Genomic DNA, 7,603 nt, shown 5'->3' on the forward strand with positions numbered 1-7,603 from the left:
ATTATTAATACGAAAAGAGGAATTTCCCTTTACCAAAGCCTTACACTCGTACATTCGGGTAAAAGTGTTTACTGATGTCGTCTGCTACCTACCGCTCATTTATACCAAGCTGAACACATCGTTATTAGTCATGCAGTCACTAAAATAATCACATGCTTCGAGAAAATTAAATCAGATTTAATATTTTGCCACGGCATTTACTCATTCATACGCCGTCTCCCCAGCTTTAAGGAAACGGAATAACTTATCTTCAATGCTTAGTACAATCGGCATATACGAGATCGATCTGAAACTACATCTTGAAATGAGGTAAATGTACCCATTACTTATTTAGTGAGATCCGAAGCATATATACAGATCTAACGCAAATAAGTTTGCTTCTGAACTAGGTCCGCCCACAAATGCGCACCAGCCGCTATCCCAAATCTTCTAGTTTAATGCGTTCTTTCTCAATTTCGCATAGCTCTGTCTGAATAGAACATGTAATCAATATAATATTTGTTTACGATAAAAATAGGAATAAAAAACAATTGAAAATTAACACCATGATTATTTCATAGAAAACTTGTTGAGAACCACTGACTTCACTGTAGTAGTACACATAATTTAAACAACTATCCAGGGTGGCCGATTTTGATGTTGTACAGAACCACTTCCTGCTTTTTACCATTTTTTTCAACTTACGTTCATTTGGAATATTCCTTTGATCTTTCGTCAACCCACGTACCTTGGATACATCATAGATCCCTGAAAATATTAACTAAGTACACTTAAAGGCACTTAAAAGAGAAACACCGTTCGTGAAAATACTTAACAAACCATGAATCAGAATTTATAAGTATATCACTAAGGAGATATCTAACGAAGGAAATTGGTAATTCGTGAAGTTGTTACCTCGACATTTTGGGGTGATGTAAAAGAAGCATCAAACATAATCTACGCCATTTGTAAGTATTTGTGAGCTATTAATAGAATTTGAATTTGTAAGCGATTTGTTACGGATACTGATATACTGCTTACTGATATTAATAATATTAATAATATTAATAATAATAATAATAATAAATAATATTAATATATTTATAATATAATCAAATAGGCCAAATTTCAAAACCGTGTTTAAAATTATAAATAAATCAGCATTTATAAAACTTATTGAGAATTTCTGGAATAGTGGTGAACAGCTGTAAGCCGTCCGCTTTTAATTTTCCTCAAAATATGCGTATTTTATTTTGTATTTGCATTTTTTATTTTCAAGTTTGGAGCAAAATTATTAGCGACCAAATAAATTAAAGGTGATTTATTTTTTGGACTTATATTTTTGACTGTGTTTTAGTATTTGCTTTTAGTGACAGTTTGCCTGTGGTCCTGTAATTCTGAGTTGAAGAGGGTCGATAACTTATTATAAGCAGAAACGGGGCTATCGGTGAAGGCAATGGTTCCAATGTTAAAAAACCAATTACTATCAACTGTATTTAATTCAGGTGGTATCCCGGATTTCATTGTTCCTTAGAATTTAAAAATCTGAAATCCAAAACTGAATATTTACTGATTTATTTACTATTCCAGTCAGCATGGTCTTGTTAGCCGTCACACCTGTTACCTATCTCATCACAACAAACTAATAACAAATATTAACTGCTCTGATAGTGCGAAAAATTCTCTTATAATTAGATGACTAATTAGGCAGCCCGTTAAAATGTGAATGATCTTCTAAATCTTAAATCTTAAATCTTAAATCTTAAATCTTAAATCTTAAATCTTAAATCTTAAATCTTAAATCTTAAATCTTAAATCTTAGATCTTAGATCTTAGATCTTAGATCTTAGATCTTAGATCTTAAATCTTAAATCTTAAATCTTAAATCTTAAATCTTAAATCTTAAATCTTAAATCTTAAATCTTAAATCTTAAATCTTAAATCTTAAATCTTAAATCTTACATCTTACATCTTACATCTTACATCGTACATCTTAGATCTTAGATCTTAGATCTTAGATCTTAGATCTTAAATCTTAAATCTTAAATCTTAAAGGTTTTCGATAGTTAAATCCGAATTAAACCTCAGAATCCTCCTACCTACCTAAAGGTGCTTTAACGATTCTTTTTCGCTGTATTTGAGGTTATCTTTCTCCACAAATCAAGAATTAAATTACAAACACCTAAATTCCCACTGGTTCCTGAGGTTTTTGGGACCGCTGACTACGAATCTGATGTCAGAACTACGAAATTTAAAATGGCGGATCCAAATAGCGGATGGATTTAAAACACGTTGGAATTAAGAAATGGAAAAAGAATTATCGAATTCTATACAAAATTAATAGAGGAACATATTGATGTAATTTTTATTATTTAGTGCAATTTCTTTGATAAAAAAATTCATGAAGTATTCAAATTACGATCACACACTTATTCTTCAGTTGTCAGAACAGATAAACAATTCTGAGGTTGTCAAGGTCGCTCAATTCAAATATAGTATTCCATCTTCAAAATTCAAGATGGCGGATCCAATATGGCGGGCGACTCTATAACACCATAACCCTGGGGATCCAATTTCCAAGCACAAAAGTCTCTAATACAGCAAACTCTATAATTTGAAGAATTCGTAAATTTATTTATCAAACATAAACACGAAACATTTACATTTCTACAATTTTTTTTTCATTGGTACTGTTAAATATAAATCCCTAAATCTTAGCGTCATCATTTGTTTACAATGAACAATGACAAACCGTTACGTCTAGGCCCGAGATAATGCGATTGGTTGCATAAAATCTCGTGAAAAATTGCACCAATCAGGAGCCGGCGAAACATAATGTTGTTGCAACAAAATTATTGGTCACGTGGCTTGCAGTCACTTATAAAGGCTCTGTATTTACTACATCGCGGTCGTTCACATTATTAAAAATGATTAATAAATAAAATTAGAAGGAAATCAAGAAAAAACAATTTTTTACATTGAAAATTATGTAAAAAAAAACGGCCACTTTTGACACTATTGTACTGTTTTACACCTTACATTTGGACCACAGGAGAAATATAGTTTCAGGGAATCCTTTTTATTGGAAGTGTCCCAATATACGGACTTTGGTATGAATTATTTGGATTGATTATTTTCGTCTGCGAGGCACGTAACCCCCTTAGGTACACCAATGGCGTCGTGAACGTAATCATTTTATTGGGGGGGTCATTAATCCGTATGGCTGTAGCGCACCCACCGTTTTAAAACGGCAAAGAAATACTTAAAATATTACCCGACTCGATGCCGTATCCAGATAAAAGCCAAGTCTATTTATTATAATAAAAGCTTTTATTGATGAAGGCATAAATATTAGGAGCTCATTAGGCGAGCATATCCGACATCGAACTGAAATTAGCTTGTAACGCAAAAACAATGCGATAAGGTAAAAATTTGATAAGGGAATGGACGCAAACGTCTAAAGCTAAACTGACGGATCCCCTGGTTAATTTATATTAATGGGGTATCTAATGTCCAATGACGGGGGTAAATTGCTCTTACACCGCACTGTGTATCCACCGGACGCATATTATAATGAGTTAACCATGATTGCCAACTTAACGGATAATGGGGGCCATACCTGCCACCGGCTTCCGGTGATAGCGAACTCTCTATTCTGCCGCGGTTATATCAAAATTTTTGCGTCGATGCCTCTATTGATTGATAAATTGCGCCGGTACACCGTTCCCAATTGCATAGCCATGATGAACTTCCTGTCCACAGATATTTCGATGTAAAAACCGAATTTTCCTACGTATACGGGGTATTTCACATCTGCCATACGATTACGTTTATAGAAAGAGAGATAAAATTAGTTGCAACTAAAATGTTTCAAGCATTCTGTGACGTTCTAATGTTAAATTTGCAGAAATTATTACTTGGACAAAAAATATGACCGTATAGGAAATTACATTTTGAATCGAGTCTATTGTTCTTTAAACTCGATCCAAAATGGCGAACATGGCCAAAAAAATTCGCAAAATTGCAAAAAACGGTTTTCCTTAAATAAATATGAAACTACAGCTCCCATCGAAAAATTTTAAATGAGAAAGTTGTTGGTTTTAAAAAGATCTATCGACTGACTTTTTATACGTCTCGATTTCTTTGTTACTTTTCGAGATATATGGAAAAATCCGTTAAAAAATCTTCTCTTGTTTCTTCTTCTATAACTCATTTATATTTACGTTTTCATACTTGCTGTTTATTGCACGTATTGCCCGCGGCAAGCGAAAAAAGCTAATTTTTGAAAAATTATAAATTATTAATTAATTTTCGAGATATATCGATTTTTTGAAAAAAGGCGCTCTCGGAAATTGGCTAGATCTTCTCCGCGGATGACCGTACAGCAACGATTTTTAGTTAATTTTCTTCGTAAAGCATTGTGTTACCATGCTATAAAAAATTTTTTGACGATTTTATTAATTTTAAGGATCAATAAATGAGTATGTTTTTTTTATAACTTTCAATTTTTACTTTGACAACGACTTTTATAGAAAAATGTTTTTCTGTGACCCTCTGGAGGTAATTTTTATAAAATAAATATACCGGGTGATTTTGAATAGAGTAGCACAAACGCTACCAGTGCATCTAGATGAAAAAATAAGGCGAATGAACTAAATATACCTTAGACAAAAGTTGCACTCCTGAGGAATTACAGGGTCTTGAATGTTGTAGAGCCAACCAATATTGCTTCAATTTATCTTGAACGATGTGGCGTAAATCATTTATATTTGGTACAGACATTTGTCCATTGCGGACACATACTTTCTATTAATATTGTTTAAATATATCCACCAGAAGCGCTGCTGTCGACTACATGCAACATATTACTCCAAAGAATTTTTCACCTTGTATGAAAATACATATCTTATTTACATTTTCGGACGTAACAACTAAAAACAAACATTTTTTCTTTCTTGCATTTTTTCTATAAACGCGATAGTTTTTTTAGATAATTTACGAAAAACAATCTTCGGAAATTTTACATCGCCAATGGTTGCAGTAACAAAATAAATAAAGAAAAAAATAACAGGATATGTTTCACTAACTTTTAATATTAGTAATTGAGTAATAAAGTGAAGCGTAAAAAAGAGCTGAAAAAATAGAACTGGAAAAAAAGAGCTGGGAAAAAAAGAGCTGAAAAAAGGTGGAAAAAAATGTGAAAAAAAAGGTGGAAAAAAGTTAAAAAAAAATGGAAAAAAGGGAAAAAAAGGAAATTAATGACATGCATTCTCGTACCCAAAAAAGTGCGATTTTTGTTATTTGATCCTTAAAATTAATAAAATCGTCAAAAATTTTTAACAGCGTGGTAATATAACTCTTTACGAAGAAAATAAACCGAACATCGTTACTGTAGGGCCATCCGCTGACTAGATCTATCCAATTTTCGAGAACGCCTTTCTTCAAAAAAATCGATCTCGAAAAATAATTAATGTTTTAAATTTTTCAAAAATGTACTTTTTTGGCTTACCACGAATTACAGTAAATAGCAAGTACGGAAACGTAAATGTAAATGAGTTATAGAAGAAGAGAAAACACGAGATTTTTAAGGGTCTTTTTGGATAAATCTCAAAAAGTAACAAAGCAATTGTGCTACTACCCTGGAGGGTGGTAAAGTTAGCTGGAGTTCACAATGAAATCATTTATTTCTAACTTATAAACCATATAAATACACAACTATAACGAACGCATTCAACAACTAATACTACAATATTATGACATATCTCATATGTCATAAGCGTCCCTGATCGGTCTCCACAGCAATCGATACTTACAAAAAATCAGTTGATAGATCTTTTTAAAACCTACAACTCTCTCATTTAAAATTTTTCGATGCGAGTTTGATAGTTTTTTAGTTATTTTAGAAAAACCGTTTTTGCACCTTTTTGGCCTGAAACTCAATTTAAAATTTGATTTCCTGTACGGTCAATAGTTTTATGTTATACATGTTTTTATTATTAACTTTTGTACTTTTCTTAGATTCTTTATAGGTATTCCTCAATTCTTATGAAATTAACTAATGATTAATTCGAATACCTTTTTAACTACTGATTTGTTAAAAAAACTGACGTTATCGACATCAGAAAGCCTTCTTGATTATACAGGGTAGCTCATCGAAAACGTACCGCAAGGCATTACAGGGTAGTAAAGAACTTTTCGGCAAAAATATGCAGCTTTGAAAATACGAACAATATTTTTGACGAGAAATGCGAAAATCGATTTAATTTTACTTCAAAACTTACGGTATTAGTCAAGTAAATGCTGAAAATGTTGTCCGCCAACTTGCATACAATGATACAGGTTGTCTTCAAACCGTTGTCGAACATTCTGGAGCACTTGCGGTGTTACTTCGCGACATACATTAATGATTCGTCCTCGCAGATCTTCCAAGGTATCAGGTGGAGTGCTGTAAACTTTGCTTTTAATGTGCCCCCAGAGAAAGAAATCTAAAGGATTTAAGTCGGGTGACCGAGGGGGCCACTCAATTGCACCTCTTCGTCCTATCCAGCGTCCTGGAAACGTCTCATTTAGGTAATTGCGCACATTGAGCGAGTAATGTGGAGGAGCTCCGTCTTGCTGGAAAATCAGTTCGTGTTCATTGTAAGCAGGGTCGTCCTCTATGATATTTGTTAGAGCTGGGTCGATGACATTTTGTAGTAAATCCAAGTACATATCGCCTGTCAAATTTCCAGGAAGGAAAAAAGGACCTACAATGGAATTTCCAAAAATACCTGCCCATACATTCAACTTCTGGGGGTGTTGGGAGTGTGTCTCATGGAAAATCCTTGGATTGGTATCAGCCCAGTAACGACAATTATGGCGATTCACTAAACCATTCAAGAAGAACGTACACTCGTCCGAAAAACACACATTAAAGAGGAAATTATCGTTTATCGCTCGTTCAGTCATTATTTCGCAAAATTGCAAACGACGATCAAAATCGTCTTCATTTAGCTCTTGCACTAGCCGAATCTTATAAGGATGGAATTTGTATTTTTTTAATATTCGTTGGACACTTGTACGACTCACTCCTGTCGCAGTAGCCAATTGCATTGTACTCAGCGTACTATCCATTGCCACTTGCCCCAATACCGCTATTTCCGTAGGTTCATTTAGTACCGGATTTTCAACCTGCCTCTTTTTGTTATGAACGGAGCCAGTTTCGCGAAATTTGGCCACCAATTCGCGAACAATTTTTCCAGACGCATGTTTCTCAGGATGCCGTTGGTTGAACAGTTCGGCGACCCGATTTCCGCATTCATTGTTTTTGAAAAAAAGCTCAATAATTTCTACTCTTTCTGGAATTGAGTACACCATAATTAATCAATTTAAAAGACTCGGCAGTATTGGTACTCTTCAACTACAAGTCACAAGACAGTTATCTAGCAACTTCTTGTGGCCTATCTAAATACGAAACAAAAAGCGGACAATTTTTTGCTCACCAAAATCAGGCTAAAGAATTCGCAAATCAGAAAAAAAAACAGCGAATTCTTTTGAAGGAATTTACCAAGCTAATACCGTAAGTTTTGGAGTAAAATTAAATCGATTTTCGCATTTCTCGTGAAAAATATTGTTCGTATTTTCA

This window comes from Anoplophora glabripennis, unplaced genomic scaffold, assembly GCF_000390285.2.
Source record: "Anoplophora glabripennis isolate ALB-LARVAE unplaced genomic scaffold, Agla_2.0 scaffold93, whole genome shotgun sequence".
Classification (NCBI taxonomy): domain Eukaryota; kingdom Metazoa; phylum Arthropoda; class Insecta; order Coleoptera; family Cerambycidae; genus Anoplophora; species Anoplophora glabripennis.